Here is a 22390-nt window from a genome sequence, read left to right on the forward strand (position 1 = left end):
TATTTGTGAAATTAGAGAAAAATTTCGTGACTTCTATGTAAAGACTTCAAGTATCCCCGGATATACAATTTTTGGAGTCACTACGATATGATTACCTTTTTTGGTTAAAAAAAGATTACAACTACGATTTTCTCAGAAAAAAGTTAAAAATTACGTTACGAAGAACTCTCTCTTCGAATGTAAACTTAGTCACTGGGGGTAAATTTGAGCCGTATCGGTTTTGCTTCACTTTAAATTTTTTAGTATTCTTAAAAATAAAAGGGCTAGTGCTGCACTATTTTGGCATGGTTATAAAATAAGTTTTCTTCTTTTTATTTTACAAAAATAAAAAATAAATAAGTAAACACCCAGCATCCAGTACTCATTTGACTTTTGCATCTTGAATTCAAATTTTTTTTCCTCAATTACGAATTGCGATAGGACCTTACTCGTTGGGTTTCTTGTTTCTACATATGGAATAGAAATGGCCAAGAAATTTGCCCCCGTCATATTATGACTAGTGATTTTTTGGAATAAGTAATACGAGGCATATCCATAAAAAAAGAAATGGTGATTAGGATTCGGTGATAAAGATAAAGATTTTATGGTCGATGTTCTCCATTATACTTATCATAAAAATTATTTATGACGTACAAAATTAAGTATGTATTTTTATTTCTTGTCAATCTTAAACGATAAGAATTAGTAATCTGGAGATTTTGGAAGTAGATAAAGTTTTGCTTCAGTCCATCTATAAAGGTGTTTTTTCCTCAAAAAACGTAATTTTACACATTTTTTTTTTTTAGTGTAAAGTCTGCTTGAGTTAAGCCCTGAAAAATATGAATAAAATCAAACCCAGACGATTTGTAACTATGGCGACGAAAATTTCCCTTCTTAAATAAATATTAAAAATAACTTGTAATCTGTAAAAATGGGAATCTGAAAAAGCAGAGTGACATGAACTGTGGGCAAGTGAGAATATGCAATTCGTGATTGCTCAAAGAAAAAAAAAGGAAAGAAATATTGTACGTAGCTCAACGCATCATTTTAACAATTCTGAAGTTGCTGTTTAACTATTTTTGAAGTTACTCAAAGTGTTCTTCATACATTGTAATATTCTACAACAGGGTTCGCTAAGGTTTCCCGATTGGCGGCACCCTTTGAATTATTATATATTTTTCTTCAAAACACACTTGTCTGTATTGTGGATCGCGGCACTCAATTTGAGAACCCATGTTCAGTGCAATATTATAAAAGATGAAATATTGTGATGCTTGTACAAAAGGGTTGTTTTTAAACAATTAGAAATTTCATTTTTCTGTTTTAAATTAGCACTATTTTTGTTAAAATATTTTTTAATACCGTTTCTGACTTAGTTTAAAGTTATTTTAAAAGGCAGGATAACTTTTTACCAAGATAGAAATTCTTTCACGTAGACATAATAATTATTATTACCTAACTTCGGATATCTTTACGAGATTTTAGGAGTTTTTCTCCCGTTTCAGACCAGAAAATAAAAACTAGTAAAATATGAGTGAGACAGCTCAAAATAAAGAAATTGTGGCTCAAAAGTTACCTTAAATGGCAAAATAACATTGAACCAGGCTAGTAATTCATTTTAAGTGGATTTAGTAATTTTTATATCGTAATTGTAAATAGCTGCACAATAGTTAATGAGTGCTTCTTCCGTTTCATAATAGCAAATACAATAAAAACTCTTAAAATATTAGTGGAGCATTTTAAGATACAGAAATTGTGGCACAAAGTTACCTTAAATTACTGTATTATAGTTGTAATCTTCACCAGCAGAAAATGGATTCTTTTTTCATTAAATAAAAATAGATAAAATAGTATACGAAACTCAATATGAGCTGTTCTATTTTTAAATGGAATATTCGATGCCCAACATTAAGGGCAAATTCGTTCTTTACGTGTAAACACATTTTTTGAACTTTGACATTTTTTGAACTAATCAATTTCTTTTGCTAGATGTAGCACGAGCTTTCTTTAAAAAATCTTTTGAAGCAGTTTTTGAAAACATTTTATTACGGAAAAAAACTGTTTATCCTGCCTTATTTATCTTAACGTATTTTTGTCAAAAAATGCGAAAATAGGGTTTACATTTTCCCCGTTTTAGAGAGTAGTAAGCTTCCTAAGTAACAAATGGTATCATGTGTTCTGAATAGTTAGTTTAAAAGATTCTTTTGAGCGTAATTACTCTTGATTTAGAATGTAAACATGATTTTTTTTTAATTATAAAATAATGCTTACTCTTTTGATATTGAAAACAAAGAAAATGTAATTTGCTTGCAATTTTGGAAACAATTTTTCTTTTTGTCCCATTGAGATTTTGTTCTTTAGAATAATTTCAGTTTTCATTTCGCAGTTTAATGTAAATGGGGTTGTTTCCTTCAGTCAAAAGTAGTACTTTTTGTCACTGAAATTGATAGAATAAGCAAAATAAATAAATAAATAAATAAAATAAATAAATAAATAACGTGGACTCAGAAAATACTTTCATTTTCCCAACATTTATTTTTTAATTAATTTTTTAAAATGTCCGATTCTTCAAACAAGGCGTGGTCTTTGTGACGTCACAAATGATGCACTATGGCGTATCTTTCTACCGCATTTCCACGTTATGATAATCAAGAAGCGAATTACAATTGCGCTCTAAGCTTGCTATCAATCATATCGTTGCCAATACACGTGAGTTAAATGCGAATTATGATACACGCGAATTAAATATTTTGGATCGTGAATGGCAACACTGAATGGCATTTCATCATTTGTGATGTCATCGGCAGAAGCGTTAAACAATGAAAAAGCACCGATTGAAGTAATTTTTTAAAAATATTAAACTTAAAGAAAGTATTTAAAAAATGGTCAGATTCTATGTTTTTAAGCATACTCTTTTAGGAAAAAATACTTTTAAAATTTTAGAAACGACCCCATTCTAAAACGAGTAAGCAATCTGTGAAGTTAGTAGTGCTTTCACGCTATTTAGACCATTAACATTTAAATTTCTTCTCCATATATTATAAAGCATTTTTTATTTTAAAAAAGAAAAAAAGCATTGCAACTCAAAATTGTGAAAATTTGAATTTTGGACTTCATTTCTTTTCCCACTACACTACGAGAAACAAATTTACGAATGCAGCTCTTTTTATGGAGTTGTTATTTAAACTCTAGGTTCAACTAGACCAGCTTCTCTCAACCTTTTATGTCAAGCTATCCGTATAAAGCTGTAGAAAAATATTTGCGGACCAGGATTTTTTCTTTTTAAAAAAAAAAGCCTTATGCACACAGCCTGCTAAAAACATGTAACTGTTCTCTTTTTTTTTTGGGGGGGGGGGGGGGGGTAAGGTCTTTCTTTCTTTTTTTTTTTTAAATTTTTTCTTAAATTTATTTGTTTATATTTTTGAATTTTTATTTTGTCCATACTTTTAAATTTTAATTTATTTATTGTTTAAATTTTGTATTCATTTACTTATATTTTTCTTTCTTTCTTTATTTATTTATTTTGAAATAATAATAATAATAATAATAATAATAACTTCCCACTTAGGGACCGTGAAAACCGGTGAAATATAGTTGACGGCTAAGAGTTCTTTTTTTTTTTAAGTTTATATTTTAAACACAAAGTGGCACTGTCTCAAAAAATAGCCGTATGTTGAGTTATGAGTGATATGAAATGCTGTAACAGTTATACATCAGTAATAAACATGAGTGCAAAATCATAGAAAATTACAGAAATTGAATGGCCGTTAAAATTGTTGAACTTCCACAGCAATTTGTTTTATGTGGAGGGACAGACCGATCTTTCGAGAACTTTTAACGTGGTGTACTTCGTAGCTCTAATTGGTTTAAATTGACGACGTATTTGTTGATTAACAAACCAAGAAACAATACAACTTTTAAACATTTGAGATATTCTTCGACGATTTTTTGAAGTTTTTTTTTAAATTCATTAATACTCATTTTGCAGATCACTAACGAACCCTTCACTGTTCACTGCTGCCTGCGTCCCGTAGCTGAAACTTTTGCTCATCGAAAAGTAAGTTCCTTGTAGCTTTGAAATACGTGTATGAAGTATATTTTGATATGTTGTGCGTTTTGGCATTGTTCTCTTAAATTTGTAAACTATTTATTTTGAGAAGTAGCAAAAATATGACGCTGTCCATGCATTATAGATGAATAGAAAAAGCTTTCAAGTTTCGAACTGTACAATTAATGCAAACAGCACTGGGAGATACTAAGTTGAGTTTTAATTCTTAAATAGGTTATGTTCACGTAGTACGAGTTTTAACAATATGAGAAAAAAATGAATATGAGAACCGTAAATACTGTTTTTATTACAGCTTTCAAAATTAAGTGATTTGATATAATAAGACTTGGAACAACAACAAAAACTTTTATACAAGAAGAAAAAATAGTAAACTGTAGCAAAAATAAATGTAAAAAAAATCAAAGTTAAAAGAATAAAGTAAATCATAACAAAATTCCATTAAGAAAGAACTGATATATACATATAAAACTTTAAAGACTTGCTTTCTGATCTCCTTAGGTCAATTTCATAGCTTTACAGCATTTTTATCGCATGAAAGTTTAAAAAAGAAACGCACTTTTTTTGGGAAAATAGTAAGTTTGCCCGAAATGTTTCGTTACAGTTTCTGAAAAACAAGATAAACTGCAGTGTAGTTTTTTTCTCGCTTACTCAGTGTCGTAAAATAAATAGTCACGTTTAATGGAGTAAAAACTTGTTTTGAAGAGAATCCATTAAAACAGCAAAAAAGTTGTCATAAATTTGACATTAAATACGGGGATGTTTAGCTTATACAGTACACAACCATTTGATTTTACACATCAATAACTCAATATCGCAAAGTCGGATTTTTTCTTCGAGCGAACATTCGTTTTTTAAAAGTCAAAATATCGAACACTTTATACCTTTCTAAATAAATGGTGCATTAAGAAAGAAATTATTTTTTAACCGAACGTACCAGCAAATTATTTCGACTAAAAAAATATGTGGAGGAAGGTTTTATCTTTACGTATTTATTCCTTCTTTCTTTCTTTATTATTGTTCAGTGCTAAACCAAGTCAGATGGAAGCAGATTTAAGTGTTATGTCCAGTTCTTTGCTTTGAACATGTTTACCAATTCATGTTAAAGCAAGATAAACAGATCTGCCAACCAATCCTTTGTAAATACGGAAAATATCTAAAATATTGTGGAAGGAATACCGTAAACTTGGATAACTTTGGAACACTTTTCAAAGTCTTACTCTGTTCCTAACTTTATTTTCAAAGTAAAAAAAGCTTTAAAAAATGCTTGAGTATTCCTCTTGAAAGATAAGACAAAAGAACAGCTCTAGTTGCTTTGGTATTTCAGAAAAAAAATTATTCCAATATTACCCCGTTGATTGAGGTAACATTGGGACAATGCTTTATCCCCATTAAAAACAGTAGGAAGCATGACTTTGCACCAATGATACCCCATTATTATATAGGTGCATTATCTACATTAGAAGCAACAAGGGAGAGGAATTTAAAAGCAATTCTAGAATATTATATTTAGCAGGTTATAAGAGCAATGCATTCTAGTTAATGGGTAAAACTGGGCATTTTAGATATTATTTCAAACTGTGCTTTAAAATGTTACTGAACAAACAGATTGTGTAACTAATATTGTTTAAACACTTTGTAAAATTCAGTTTTTGTCAACCAAAGCCAAAAGATTGGATCGCTGTAAACTTGCAGCTCTTTAACTTTGAAAATTTCTCAGTCCCAAAGTTACCCTGTGAAAAGATGAAAATTTACAATGTAGAGGCTATAAAACATAAAACTTAGATAATAACATGGTTACTTCTATATTATTTATTTGAGGAGGTGTTTATCAATGTGTATACAGACCTGAATGTCATTTTGTGTGAGCAGTTCTTGAGGCAGAAGCGAAAGTTTCACAAGCAAGAATTTTGAAAAACAAATGGCTAGAATAACTTTGCTGTCACAGTACGTGCAGTGGACTAGGGTTCTGAAAACTGCCGTCACGTAGAAACAATACAGATCTATTCAACAGACGTAATTTCAGACTAAACCAAAGCAGTGTGTCCCACAGCGAACACCGTAAATTAAAAACTATCCTCTGTCTCAAAGTTAGCCCCCCCCCCCCCAGTCCCAAAGTTATCACGTTCTATAGTACCTTAAAATGCGGAAAATTTTACGCGGCATTACATTATTATGAATGTTTAAAGTAATGAACATTTTAGTCCAGTTGCATGCTTAGAGTAAAAGACCCTCCGTGGGAAATTTCGTGAGGAAATTGTGAGACCAATTCTAATGCATTCCTTATGGCCTATATAACTATGCCTCACCGGGTGTTTTGCTTGAATTTGTGTCAGATGGCCTGTGTGACGTCATTAATCCAAGATGGCGGCTGCACTAGATATTGATGAACATTTTCGGTTTTGACTCATTTTTAAGGCATATTATGAAATTTTTTAGACTTTTATTATATATTTAATATTTTAATACTATTATATTTCAAATTTAAAAACAAATTATCTGTATAAAATAGATTAATTATTTTGTTATTTTTAATTTTTGATACAGATTTTATGAACTTTTTTAGTAAACAATAGCAGCTAAAAATATTTTGGAAAGCTTGTACGATAAAAATCAAATTTATTATTCCAAAAAACCTATAAAATTATCTGCATACACGTATTTTTGGGGTTATAAGAAGCATTTTTTTTTTTTTTAATGTAGAAAAAATTTGCAACTTCCGTTACTTAATATCGGAAGCAATGACAATTTTATTATTTACATTTTTTGTGCTCTAAGCAATAAATAAAATTTTTAAACTCTTATTTTAATTCAAAAATATAGATTTAAAAGTAAACAAACAGGTCTTACTTAAAGTGTCATCAATATCGCTTTGTTGGCTGTGCTTTTCACGTAAGTCCTCATCACCTCCACACATACAAAGTTCAGTGCATGCAATGTTTTAAGATTTGCATTTGCACGAAACAATGCATTTGCCCTTTACGCTGCTGCATCGAACTAATTTCAAGACGGATTCAGGTGCACAAGGAAGTACACATAACTGAAGCATAGAAGTTGTCTTTCTTTTCCCATCCGAAGTCAAACAGTGATGGTGAATTCGGGTGCTGCTGATCAGTAAGACGCCACTCTAATACCTGATAATACGCTCTTAAAATATATGGGGACAAAGATGCTCTTGTAAGAGGCAAAATTTCATTTTGAGCCTACTGCTTGGAAAACATGAACCAATGAAGTTCTCCAACATCTGAAATCTTGGTCAGCGACATATACAAGGAGCAAATAAGTCCTTCAATAGCAACTTTATCATTTGCATTAAATTCTTCGGTTGACCCCATAGATGACTCAGAGTATCAAGAGTATTTTTGTCTGCCGTCTTATAATTTTTCAAAAAGATGGTTTCCCTTCTTAGCAAATAAACCTGCTGTATCACATCCTGATAGAGCATGGAGTCCTAATATTCCTCGAGTTTTTTTATAGTGCTAATGCTATCATAATGCCTTTAATATCTCTCTTTGTGTTTTCTTATCTTTTAATGCTTCCCCATATGCTGAACATTCGGGCTTAATTGTCTTTGCAATTTTATAGGACGTTATTTCAGTCAGGGACTGAGGTAATGTCGAAAGGGAACGGGATGCTGAAGGTATGGTAAGAGAAAGTGGAATTTGTCTATCCGAGTCTTTTTTTCTGTTGATAAAGTACCATTACAATGCCATGCAAAGTACCCTTCCCATAAGATGTGTTTTCAAGGAAATCAATGTTATCTGCAGCACAAAATAAAAATCTTGCCTTTTTCAAATCAGGAGTACTATACATCCCGTCACTATCATCCATGCGCCTTATTAACCCATTTGCTATCTATGTTTCCAAATGTAGAACTTAAGCATAATCAATCGAAACACCAATTTTATGTAAAAAATCAATAATATATTTGCTTCGGGTAGCAGATTGCATAGTAAATCCAACATCAACTTGCAAAGGCATATCTCGGGCGTGTCGATGAACAATTTCTTTCGAAGCTTGGTACGGAGACAGTATTTTATACATGAATATGTGTGACAGTCTTTAAGCTTTATTCAGCACGATATTGTCCTGCACCGCAGAAATAGAATTAATTTTGAATTTTCCGTTGCAGCACCATTTAAAAAAACTGATCAACTTCGATTGGAACGGCATCAACTATCTGATTCTTTTCAAAAGATCCTGTAAATGTCCATTTCTGATGAAATAAAACTGCTTTGCCTAAAGTGTTTGCAGCTTCAAAGATATGTTTTTTTCCAATGTCTATAAAATAATCTTCTGCATTAGATAATATCTGCAGTTTCCTTTAAAGATACGCGTTGCGACTCATTTGCACTTTTTGGATTACTAAATATAGTCATCAATTTCTTCTTGAATGAGATTTTTAATTTCTTTTCGCGTTTTATTTTTTCCTAAATTTTTATTTGCAATTAACTGATAATTCATTTCAAGGTCTGCTATTGTAGTAACATTTCCCTAAACAAGAAACTCATTTAATGCACACAGGAATTCTACATCTGTTGCTTTATGAGAAATAAAGTCTTGTGACTTTGTTACTACATCAGAATCGCAATTTTTTCGTAAAACATTAAATACATGTTTTGCCGAACAATATTTATGGTTTAAAATGTTCTTTGCATGAGGGTCTCCTGGATCTGTACAGTCACTGAGTTTAATTTTGAAAGTTTCATTTTTGGAAATTTCAATGGCTTTTTTTTAATTGCTGACCTGCAGAATCTGTTTTTATCGCTACCAATGGTTTTCTTACACCGCCTTTTCCCGAGGCAGAAAAACCACTAATTTTTGTCACCAACGACAATTTTGGATCTCGTTGTGTGTAGCCTACAACATTGTCTTCATGAATGGATGTAGAACAATATAGTTTATTCTTATCCATTTCGTGAAATCTCTTACTTCTGTCCATGCTTCTTTTATGAGTGCACTTGTATTAGCATCCTACATGCCATGATGCGGTTTTCATTTTTCAATTCTTCTACGGTCACATTAGTTAATCATTCAGTAAGTAATGTATATACTCTTTTTCATTTCATTCTACTCTCTTTTTGATACATTCTAACACTTTATCATAACCAATGGATTTAACTAATGGGCACTGTTAATCTGACAAAAAATACATAGTTTATAATTAATTCGTTAGTCTTGCTTTTTTCGAAGATGGAGGCAAAAAAACTTGTAAATGAGTTTCTAGGAGAGAAGACATCGTGAATAAAATAGCAGTGATAAGTTAAGGAAAAAATAACCGTACTTGAAGATTTGCAGATTATTCACCAACGAACCGACAAACAATACTTTCTCTACGCAGTTTTCTCTTCTACTCTCCCTACAAATTCTTAAGAGCACCCCAATGTACGATATTCATATCCGGTCAAAGAGTTTTGGGGGTCAGGGGTTATACAGGTTATTAGAATACTGTCAAACGATTATACAGTCAAACCTTGTTAAAACGAACTCAAAGAGACCTTCAAAGTGACTTTGTCTCAACAGTAGCTCGTTTTATCCGAAAAACAATAGTGTTAGGTGTGTAAAGTGATTTTCAACAGAAGGACGGGAATCGCAAATGTAGTTCGCTTTAGCAGTAATGCGTTATAATCGTGTTCGAATTAACGAGGCTCGACTGTACTAATGTTTAGTGATCTTAACCTGAAAATTAAAAGTATTTTTAACTGCGAAAGTTCACCCGAGGTACGTTCAAAACAGCTAATTCTGATAGTCAAAGTGAAAAAAAAAGATTTATCAGAACTTTTTTTTTAAATCAGTTAATAAACAAAAAATTAAATATTTTGTTTTTAATTCATAATAAGAAGATTAATAGAATATTAATCAAGTAAATTCACCAGAAAATTATCACAAAATACCCAAAAATTAACTCATAATTGCAAAAACTCATTAAAGCCGCCATCTTGGATTGATGACGTCATACAGGCTGTCTGACACAAATTCAAGCAAAACACCCGGTGAGGCATTGTTACACAGACCATAAGGAATATATTAAAGTTGGTCTCACAATTTCCTCACGAAATTTTCCACGGAATGTAGTATGCCCCCCTACTATTTTAAATTAGGAACCTTTTGTCACAAGGAGACCCCAAATTACTTTTTAGAAAATTTTAACTTCGCTTCTCTGATAAGTAATAAAAAGTTTGGAGGATTGAAAAATATTATGATGAGTTTATCAAAAAAAGATTATTTTTGCTATACAATATTTTTGAAAAATAACAGATGTTTGACTAGAAAAAAAGAGAACTTTATTTCGTAGCCATTTGACAAATGATGTGTTGTTTTACCACTTCATAGTATATTAGCTAATATCTGGCCAGTTATTTGCATAACATTTTCATAATTTAGTTTTGAGGTACTTTAATTTTTCTAATAGTCAAAATGGTGCATGACGGGGTTGTAATAAAATTTCTGCCCCTGGCCTCTTACTGTCATATAGATTCTGTATCTTTCGCTATCAATCATATGAACGTTCCACTATTTCCAAATCCGATTGTAAAGTCACTTTGTAGTGCCCGACTACAGGGCAGAGGAGTCGGTGGAAACATGACCGACTATGACCATAGGAGTTCTAGAGCTTTCGACTCCGACTAAACCTCCTTCATCCCAAAATCAGTCTTTCTTCGATTCCGAAAGTACTTTTCCCGCACACACTCCACCACTTAGCTGTAAGCCTTGTTCCACCGTCCGGGGGGTCCGCGTAGCGGGCCCCCCGCACGGCTGGGTGCGACGGTCGATAGTCGTTAAGTGCTACGGACGGGCTTGGTACTTATTGCGCCGGGGAAGGTCCCCGTGCTGAGCATCAACCCAGCTGGGAGTTTACCCTTTAATGTTTGAACTTTGCTCACCATGAGATACGGTATGTCTCCGTACCTCGAATCCGAAAGTACTGGGCAGAGTTGCTGATTTTGAGAGAAAGTGACCGACTTCAACTCCGACTGTTGGAAATTTGAACCTTCGACTCCTAACTCCTTTTCCCCAAAAACAGCCCGTCTCCGACTCGAATATTCTGCCTACGACTCCGAAGCCCTGACTTTGGATCGAGGAATGAACCGATCGAGGCGCTTCTTTATCGACGTGGATATCTCGACTTTCTCACCTTCTGCTTGGTTCATTAAAGTATCTTTACTACTGTGCTTTATTATCTTTTTACTTTTACAGACAATAATTAAATTTTGAAAAAAAAAAAAAAAATAACTGGACGATCGTATACCAATGCTTTTTAGCTTCTGTTTTTAAAAATATACTAGCTGCGTCTCAAGATTACAGGAAAAGCCTTAAAACAAAAGACAGAGTTATATTTGTTCATATTCGAGAGAAAAAATGGCAGCAGATCTTTCTTCTCAATGATTTTCTTCACGCTACATAGAGTAAAGAAATATGTAATTTCTTTACTCTATGTCACGCTGCAAATTTTACTAAAAGCATTGTTACGGAAAGTTGAGATGAAGCACTGAATAATAATTTGAATGGAGGAAAGCCTTTGAAAAATAGGGACTTTATGTCAAAATCTAAGTACCATAATTAATAGTTTTAATTGATATCTCCGCTAATTATTATCGGAGGATTATGTTAAATAGCCAAACACAACGACGGACAAATTACGAATCCATCGATACCTGGTTCGATGGTTAGTTCACTGGCGTTCGGGAGAAGTAACTCAGACATAGATAAATAGATAGATAAGTACGCTCAGTTTTTAATTATGTTCGATATTCCAGTAGTTTTACTGCTTGCGATTTTCGGCCCATTCAGAAATAATGATTAGGGCACAGGACCTGTTCGCTCGTTCAACAGTTGCGCCCTTTCACCTTGAAAAATAGCCATCTAAGTCATTTTCTTTCAAGAAATAATGATTTATTTATTTTGTATTTTCTCAAATAGTTAAGGACAGAAAAAACTTGGACTTGATTACAAAGCAACACCTCTTTCTCCTACCTCTTCCTGCATTTTTAAAGAAAAAGGAGTGAATTGGAAATTCAGTCTGAAACACAAGCAAGTGTTTTTAAAACACTAAACTTTTCTTTTTCTTGCCTATTCAGTAAGCACCAGATGAACGTTCTTTAAATCTGTTAATGATTTAAAAAGAGTAATGTATTGGCAGGGCTGTGGAGTCGGTGTCGGGCTGATTTTTGCATAAAGGAGTCATAATCGGAGTCGGAAGGTTTAAAGTTCCAAGAGTTGGAGTCGGAGTCGATCAGTTTCCCTCAAATTTCGCCACTCTGCCAGTGCTTGCGTAGTGGGAGTCGTACTGATTTTGGGGTAAATAGTCGGATTTGCAGTCGTAGATTCTAAAATTTCCGGAGTCGGAATTGGAGCTGAAGTCAGTCAGTTTTCCTTCAACTCCGCAGATTTGATCAACAGCACTTAAACCGAAAGAACGACAGGTCTAAAAACTTATTCAGAGGAATAATAATACGAACACCTATACAAAAAATGCGACCCTTTTCAATAAATTCTAATTATTATGGAACATTTCTTCGTCACCAAGCTCAAAAAACTTCAAACAGGTTAAGAAGAATCATAACTACAGTGGACTCTGGTTAGTTTAATCAGTGATTAATTTAATCAACCGCTTTACTGAATCAAATCGTCAAAAATTGAGCACAATCCAGCTTTATTGAATGAGTCGCTTTTTTTGAATCAGCCACTTTACTGAATCAAAACTGCTTAGAACAAACGTGGTTCATATAAGCGCGGCCATTGTATCTTGAAGCTCTGACGTTTTTTGGTCAGCACAAATCTTGACAATAAAACTTAATGAAAAGAGTATGCAAAAAAGAAAACCTTCAGAAAGAAAACCCTCCGTTTCTAAAGTTATGATTAGTTCCTGAAATTTTTAGAATATTTTTATGATTTTTGCGGCAGATAAAAATTCTTACTCTGCAGAAACAATAAATCTTGCAAACGTCTCTGGAAGGAATTGCGATATCTTTTCCTCCTGAAGCTTTCTAGAAATGACTTTTCAATTATCTTTCACACATCTTCTGATATAATTATTTAAACTCGAAGTGCGGTTTTCAAGCTAAAACTTTCCATCTAAATGCAAAAGCACTTAGTTCGGAAATCACTCCCCGTAAAATGTGCTTGCGGTATTAAGAAAGTATCCCAGCGCGCCAAGTGTTGAAATTAATTCAACATGAAAGAAGAAACAGCTGCCACAAAATTAAACCGACATTAATCTTTGTTAAAAAACATTAAAAAAACACGATAATTTATTTTTGTTGTATTTTAAGCGATGAACATATTTTTTTCTTGAAACTTTAGATTGCTTAGGACACGCTGCATACATTAAGTTTAGCCAACCATGTAAAAACAGCTCCTCTAAAAGTGGTTCATTCAAGTCGTTAAAAACTCAAGAGCCTCTAAAAAAATTGCTGAAGATTAAATTACTTTCCCACTTTTTTTAAATTCAAGATAAGCGAATTTAATTTTCTCTAGCTGCAAAGTGGATTCCGAGTAGGTATGAAGTAGGGACTTTTTTTTTTCTTCATGTGAATTTTAAGGATTTTCTAAACTGTCAATTATAAACTTGCAGCTAAGCTACATCTAGGATCATCGAAACAAAGAATTAATTTTTGGAGATGGAATATGTTATGGGAACTCGAGCTGTAAAAGTGGTTTAGTGTGCGTTGAAGAAATGGCTTCATGAAAAATGCTGTAATTTAGTTTTTAAAACGGCATCAGAAATGGCTTGTCCTTAAAGCTTTAGACTAAGAATTCTGAATACTGGCCATTGGTTATCAGAGCCACAAAAAACGGTAGCCACTTTTGAATTTTGGCAGCCATTTAAAAAAATAATAATAAAAATACATTCAGCGCAAAAACTAATAACCGTAAGGGAGTTTATCTGAACTAGTGTTACCCGCATGGCTTTTGACCGCTTCCCAATCATCCCTTTTTTGGGCGAACGTAAATTAAGTAAGGTGCGTATTTGGTTTGCTTCACAAAATCGAGCCCTCAAACTAACTTAAGCCGCCGCAAACAGCAGAAAGAAGGCAAAGTCCCCGCAGTACTTCAGGGGAACGAGTGTATGCACCAACCAGCAACAGGAAACTTAACTAGCCCTTAGAGCAGCAATTATAAATGAAGGGAGCGAGTTCAATCATTGGCTTAGCAAAGACCCCAAGTCACGTGACTCAACAACGACGAATGGTTGGCACGCTTTGCGTGAAACAAGCGGAAGAAACCTGATTTCTTGCAGTGCTTTGCTTTAAAATGTTTCACGTGACTTGGGGGTCTTGGTTTCATGAATGAAAGTTCCCCCCTCCTCTCCATTTTTTCTCTTTTCGGTGACCTGGCCGCCTTGGCGGCTAGTAGTGAACTAAAAATATTAAGCTGAGGACCACTAATGATTTTTAAAAGAAGTCTAAAATTCACTATTCTGTTCCTAGACATCCTAACCGTGTTTTCAGGACGCCCTGGTAATGACATTTTTAATGTTACGCATAACTGAGGATAAATTATAGGAGTTGAAAACTAATATACAAATATTTATTCTTAATATAATCCTATATCTCATAATCGCAAATATTTATTCATTAATATACTTCTTAAGCGTTATCAGATTGTTAAGTATTTATTCTTTGTTAGTGACAAGTACGCAGCGACCATATCAGTGGGTAAGCAAAAGGCTATGCGGATATTTTTCCAGTATTGTTACGTCAAGTTTTAATTCAACTTTGAAATCAATTCTTAAAGTTATGTTTCATTTATTTCGAGAAATCAGTTTGATATCATTGTGGCACAGTTTCTGTTCTCAGTTCTGAAAAATCTGTTTGTAACACAAAACTATTCACGTTGTAAATTTGTGCCCCTCCCTCTACCAGTAAAAGATCAAGTCTCAAAAAAATTAACAGAAGATGGCGTGCAAGCGAATAATGCTATCTTCATGAAGCTTACCTAGAACATTACAGCAAAACTCCTCCTAGCGGACACCCCTCTTATGCGGACAATATTTAATTCCTAGATTTCAAGGCAAAAACCATTATTAAACCCCTGTCCTCATTTAAATAATTTGCGATCCTGTTGATGCGGTCTAAACCCCTGTCCTGCAGACACCTCTCTATTGCGGACAAAAAAATAAAAATAAAATCGGCCCGTTAGTGTCCGCATTAGAGGGTTTTTACCTTTTTCAAAATCTGCTTATTTTTTCAATTTTTGTTAAAAATTTGTTGTAAAAAAAATAACGGTTTACAACAAAAAATTCGTGTTATTCTTCCAAAAACCGTTTCAAACAATTCAACAGCTAAGAAAGAAAATTTAATTAACCTTTCCAACGCACGAGAATAAAAGCTTTTTAACTGCGATGAAACACAATTAAACGAAATATACCTGCTTGGCACGCCATTTTTTCATCATCCCAGCTGTAATAGCCTTAAATTATACCAATGTTTCTCGGCCTTTTATTCTTGCTGGTTTAACAGAAACGTTCACGCATATCAAGGCTTTAATGCTTTCCAGGTTTCAATTACCTTTCCAAAGGGATAAAGTGGCGCTCAGAGCGTGATTAAAATGTCTCAGTTTATGGCTGCAGTTAATGAAAGTGTTGGTATCAACGGCAATCCTGAGACCACTTTTCCGTTAATGAATTCTTTATTGGTAATCCAGCAGAAAGGGTCGATGATGTCGCCAATTATTTCCCGTCATTCGTGTCGTTTGTGTTGTGTTTTAACCCTTTAAATGAATGATTTTTTAAAAACATTTTAGAATATGTTCGTTGGCTTTAACTTTTGTACAAATCATTAAAAAAATTCTTTAAAAAGTCATGGTTTAATTTCAGGAGGGTTTATGATTAAACAACCACTAGGCAACATTGAACTTTTACAAAAAAAAAAAAAAAAAATCAAATGGTCCAAAACATTGATAAAAATTGTAAAAATACCTTACTATTCAAGTAGTACAGTCGAACTCGCTTATAACGAGCGCAAAGGGACCGCGATATTTGCTCGTTATAACCGAGTCCTCGTAAAAAGCGAATTCATGGAAAAAATCATTAAAATTTATCATAGTTGCTATTTTTCTCCTTTTTAATCTATGTTCAGTTCCAAATAAGTTGAACTTTTACTCCACAAATTAAAAAAAAGTGCTGTCATTGCTTGCTTTCGGGATTTATGATTTATCACTAACTTTGTTTGACTTTGGAATGTTAAAGAAAATTTACCCAAACAGCTGATGTGTGCATCACATGACTTCCTTTTACTTCAATTTAATTTCATTTTCCAATTATTGGCCATTTTAATGTGATTCAATAGTTTACTCTCTAAATATCACCAACAGTGGCCAAATCGAAACCAGATTTAAAAATAAAATAAAAAAATACATATATTAATTTGAATTTTTGGCATCTTGAATTCAAATTATGGTTTTCGCAATCACGAGCGTGTGTGTGTGTGAATGCGCGTGTGAGTTTGTGTAGGCGCATATGTGTGGGTGCGCGTGTGTGTATATGTATGCATGTGTGTGCGTGTTGTGCATGCAGTGCTGTGTGTGTACGCGCGTGTGTGCGAAGGCGTTCGTGTGTGTGTGTATGTAGGATGTAGGCATATGTGTTTGTGTCTGTGTGCAGGCATGAGTGTGTGTATGTGTATGTGTGTGTATGTAGGAGTGTGTGTTTGTGTCTGTGCGCAGGAATGAGTGTGTGTGTGTAGGATATGGACGCAACCTGGAGACGGTTTTCGCAAGAGGAGCAGCATCGTGAGGCCGGTCGTCGTGGCGGTGGTGCTAACAGAGGGTTCTGGTGGGAAAATAAAATGATAGGAATTCAAAACAGTCAAGTGAGAACAATAAGCAATCGTGATTGCTCAAAAAAAAAAAGAAAAAAAAAGAAAAAGAAGAAAGAAAGAAAAAAAAAAACCGCCAAATGTGTCGCCAAGTTGGCGAAAAAACTTGGCGACCAAAAGACTGCCGATATATTGCCAAGTGTCCGCCAAATTTTAACACCACTTGAGTTTACATCGAAATTAACAATGATTTCCCTTCAAAAAGGGGCAAAAGACCCCCTTCGGAACATCTGAATGCAACCAAAAGGGAAGGTGCACAACTAGACCCCACTAGGAGTCCACGTACCAAATTTAAACTTTCTAGGACATACCGTTTTTGAGTTATGCGAGATACATACGCACATACACACATCCGCACATACATACGTACATACAGATGTCACGAGAAAACTCGGTGTAAGTAACTCGGGGATCATAAAAATGGTTTTTTCGAGTGTCTGTACGTTCCTAGGCATATATCCACGTGTGGTCGAGTCAGAAAAAAAAAACAACATTCATTTGGGGGTGAGCAAAATAGAAATTAAGGCCGATTTTTGAGTGAAAATTTTTTCGCGAATACAATACTTCCTTTTTTGTAAAAGGAAGTAAAAAGGATAAGCTGAGCCGGAAGTCAATACAAATTTTACGAATCACAAAAATATTTCTCGCTTTAAGCGGGATTTGCTCGTTAAAAGCGAGTTATGCTCCCATAGTCTTAACAGTGTAGCAACCAAGTATTTCTGATTTCCTCTCTAAATCCGGGTTCTCGTTAAATCAGGGCTCGTTATAAGCGAGTTTACTGCAGTAAAATTTATTCGTCGTAGAGTTAAATCGTAGAAAGTTAAACGAAGTAGACACATTTAACTTTAACAAGTCCTACAATTGGTAATTCCGAAAAAATAAATCTACCATAAAATTTGTATATTTACAAGTTTAAAATTGATTTAATAGCATCTTCAGTGAGGCAGTTTTGGTTATTAGCAACTACACAGTTACAGTTTGTTCTTACAGTATTTTAAAAGACTAAATTGAGTACGTTGCCAACTGTCCACATGATGCATCTTATATAATTAAAAACTGAGCGTATGTATCTGTACCTATGTATGTATATATATCCTAGTTACTTCTCCCGAACCCCAGTGAACTGACCATCGAACGAGGAATCGATAGATTCGTAATTTTCCGGTCTTTATGTTTGCCTATTTAACATAATCCTACGATAATAGTTAGTGGATATATAAATTAAAATCTATCAATTATAATACTTAGATTTCGACATAAAACCCATATTTTTCGAAGTTTTTCCTCCATTCAAATTATTTTTCAGTGCTTCATCTCAACTTTCAGTAACAATGCTTTTATTAAAATTTATAGCGTGAAGAAAATCATTGAGAAGAAAGATCTGTTGGCATTTTTTTCCCCTCCAATGTGAACAAATAAAATTCTGGCTTTTGTTTTGAGGCTTTTCCTGCAATCGGGGCATTTAAAATGCTTCCTTTTCGGTTATTTTTCTGCAATCTGCCGCAAAATTTTACTGATTTTTTTTTTTTTTTTTGTTCAAGCCTGATAGTTGAACACGCGTCACTTGACATTACATTTTTATCTTCGAAGTAGACCGTGCAAGGCCGTGCGACGCACCTAGTTTTAAGGTTAAAATATGAAAACGAAAGATGTATGTTTACGAAATAGTATTGCAAAATATCGCCCCTTTGCAAGAAAAGTGACACAACTCAAAATTTGGGGAAAATGTATTGACTATTGATTTAAAACCTAAATTCAATGCCTTTTCTTACCACAGAAACTACGACAAAGTTAGCTTTCATAACTGGTGCATGGTGGCGTAAAAACGAAAAAACCAATATTAACACATTATTAAAATTTCATAATTTAGATAGATCATTTTCGAACTTTGAAGACGCATTATTCATTTAGACAACAAAAACTAACCAGTAAACACCACTTACTATTTAGTTTGCAAGTATTGCAATATTCAAGACTAAATCTCTTAAAACCAGTATTGCATAAAACCTTAATTTGCTCCATTGCTGTTTTTTACTTCCTTTTACAAAAAAAAAGAAGTATTGTATTCGCGAAAAAAATTTCACTCAAAAATCGGCCTTAATTTCCATTTTTCTCACCCCCAAATAAATGTTGAGTTTTTTTTTTTTTTGACTCGACCACACGTGGATATATGCCTAGAAACGTACAGACAACCGAAATATCTATTTTGACGACCCCCGAGTTAATTACAGCGAATTTTCTCGTGACGTCCGTATGTACGTATGTATGTGCGTATAAGTGTATGTGTGTATGTATCTCGCATAATTCAAAAACGGTATGTCCTAGAAAGTTGAAATTTTCTATGTAGACTCCTCCTAGTGGGGTCTAATTTTGCACCTCTCCTTTTAGTTGCAATCGGGTGTTTCTAAAGAGGTCTTTTGCCCCTTTTTGGGGGGGAAATCATTGTTAATTTCGATGTAAACTCAAGTGGTGTTATAATTTGGCGGACACTTGGCGATATATCGCCAGTCTTTTGGGCGCCAACTTGGCGACCAATTTGGCGATTTTTTTTAAAATTTGGTTTCAATTTGGCCACTGTTGGTGATATTTAGAGAGTAAACAATTGAATCACATTAAAATTGCCAATAATGTGGAAATGACATTAAATTGGAGTAAAAGGAAGTAATGTGATGCACACATCAACTCGTTTGAGTTGTGTCACTTTTCTTGCCAAGGTGCGATATGATACTAACAATAAATTTAAGCATGATACATACATAAACTGTATGTACTGTCTGATTTTCTTAACAGAGACCAACCGCCAACTTGCGCGTGCGTCAGGTTTGCTATGATTTTATTAAAATAGGGAGGTTATCCCGGAAATAAAAGGTGCAAAATAGGGTTTTTCAGCAGTTCATCCAAAGTAGCATCGAAAAAAAACAGATAGCAAGTGCTCACCCACTACCTATCGGCCGTTTTTAAAATAAAATATATCCCGAGCTCTGGTCATTGCTTTCGGGAACGGACAGTACTGCCGTGAGAAGGTAATGGACAGAATCTGCAAATTTTTCCTTTTGCTTTTCTTTCTTTCTTTTTCTTTTTTCCTTCTTTTCCCGCATTTTTGTCATCTATTGTATTTTAGGAATTTACCTATCGCATTTGGGGCTTCCACGGCTCTATGGTAGAAGCTTCGCTTCATTTTCTGAAGGTTGCGGGTTCGATTCCCGCCGGTGCCCTGGGTATTACTTCCTCTCAATGTGCTGTAAATCTTTTTCGTGTTGCCTTATCTGTTAGTAAAGAAGTCCAACCTTTCGAGGCAATGGCACCAATCTTTCCGTAGCAGTCTATTACGGACACGCCAACAACAATAACCTATTGTATTTATTTTATTTTATTTAAACCTGTTGTATTTTATGGAAAATTTACGAAGTCACTCTTGAATGTACATAATATGTATATACAGTGTGTATACATACGCATGCATTGTGTGTAGACAGTAGTGGGAAAAACATCTCAGACAATCGTTTTTAATGCAGAAAATGTATGCAAATTTTTATACCGATTTTAAGATGCTACTTCAAAGAATTGAAAATAATATAATAATGATTTAATGTAGCTGTTTTTTTTTTTTTTTTTTTTTTTTAATGTTTGCTGCGACTGAAATCATATATAGGTGTGAGGAGGACAAAGCCAGAAGCGACACTGTATCTATTCCTCCCCCCCACCCCCGCCGAACAGACCTGAGCTTACATGCAGTTCCGTTTTCTGTTCCTTGATAGTTTCTTCTGCTGTCACTCAATCGATCTACTTTCGAGATTACATGTCATGTGGATCATGACCCACATAATTTACAATCCAGGAAACCATGCGGTAACTCTCAAATTTACGATCATAATTTATAATGAGTTAAGGCGGGTAAACATCCACGTAAGTTTGAAACATGATATTGTATTAATTTTCCGTTACTACCTAAATTCACCGTTGAAATTAATCAGAAGTCGTAGGTTCTTCGGAAATATTGATTTGCATTAACATCGTACGTTGGAAATGCTTTTCATTAGTTAATGTTAAAGGGAACTGCTCTGATATATTAATATTAAAGATCAAATTAAATTAAATGACAGCATGTGGTGTTTAAATGCGCACATAATTTGTAAACGATAGATATTCAGTAAGGATACATTCAGAAGGAGGATACATGAAATGTTATGCTTGACGGGCGTTGTAAATAAACTCTTTTCCTCATATTTGACCATCCTATCCTGTATCATAAAAGTTTCATACTTCACCACACCTCCCCCCCCCCCCTTTTTTTGTCACGTGTCACGCTATTTTGCTTTGAGCGAATTGTTTAAAAATGTCCGATGTCACTCTTGTTACCCCTTTCCTCCCCCTTGTCCCAAGTTGTCACAATTTCTCGGCACACCTCCCGATCAAAGCATGAGATCATTAGTAGTCGACCCTATACGAGAGTTGAAGTTTTTCTCTAGGCTACTTATTATTAAAGAAGACAACACGGACTATCCAACAAATTTTTACGACAAATTTGCGATGAAAACAGCGAACAGTGTATCAATTTAAGACACTCCGTTATTTTTGCAAGGAGAAAATCTTACGCAGATATTAAAACTTTTGTTTGGAATCTCTCTCATCCGTACATTTCATTTTAGCTTGGTTGCGCTTCCCAAGGCACTTTTAGAGAGGCGTTGTACCCTGTCTTTTTAAGGTAACCGTCTTTGTCTCTTTACACTTGAGGAACAATAAATTACTCGGTTACTAAGGGGCAATTCATTAATTACGTAAGGGTCACGTGGGGGAGAGGGGGTTGGAAAAATATCAACAAACCCTTACTTTGGGGAGGGAGGGGGGGGGGGGAGTCAAACCCATTCCTACGTAATATTTTCCAAATCGATATCTTATATCAGAAATCGCGCCGTCAGATGGTTTGGCTGGGATCATATTTCATTTGCTTCTCGAAGATAAAAAATTTTAGACTGAGCTGTTTTTCACTTGTTTTAGAAAGAATGAATGTTCTATTCTATTCTATTCTATTCAAGAGTCACAACTGACTACAACTGTATTTATGTCGAGGACTGCATACTAAGTGCCTTGCCTCCATTATTTTATATACCGATAGATGGCAGCACCATCACCGGATCGAACAGTTAATGAGAATTTAGAACTAGTCCAAGAGCTAATAGCTACCTGGTACTAGCACCCCCAGAGGTATCGTTTCACTTGGAGGACATTGAGACCACGAGCATATTTAACGTCGCCCAGTCCCCTTTAATGACGACGGTGGGTCTTCGACCAGCGGGGATCGAACCCGAGCCCCTCCGGCCCCGAGTCCAATGCCCTACCGATCAGGCTACCACGGCCTCGGAATGAATGTTGTAAAATATAATAAAAGAATTGCACTATGTATGGCATGTTTTATTTTTAATTAGTATCGCAGCAGTATACAAAAAAAAAAAAAAAAAAATGTCGAAAAAACATTAAGTCTAGGTTCCACCTTTTTATTAAATATTTCTTTACACAAAAAGATTTA

At 34.2% G+C, this 22390-nt stretch overlaps 1 protein-coding gene across 1 annotated transcript in view; it reads right to left on the bottom strand.

The window, feature by feature from the left end:
• The window catches only part of LOC129229219 (regulator of G-protein signaling 7-like), a 227303-nt gene that overhangs the window by 89466 nt on the left and 115447 nt on the right, over nucleotides 1–22390 (bottom strand). The gene's annotated exons all lie outside the window — the stretch shown is intronic.

This window comes from Uloborus diversus, chromosome 9, assembly GCF_026930045.1.
Source record: "Uloborus diversus isolate 005 chromosome 9, Udiv.v.3.1, whole genome shotgun sequence".
Classification (NCBI taxonomy): Eukaryota; Metazoa; Arthropoda; class Arachnida; order Araneae; family Uloboridae; genus Uloborus; species Uloborus diversus.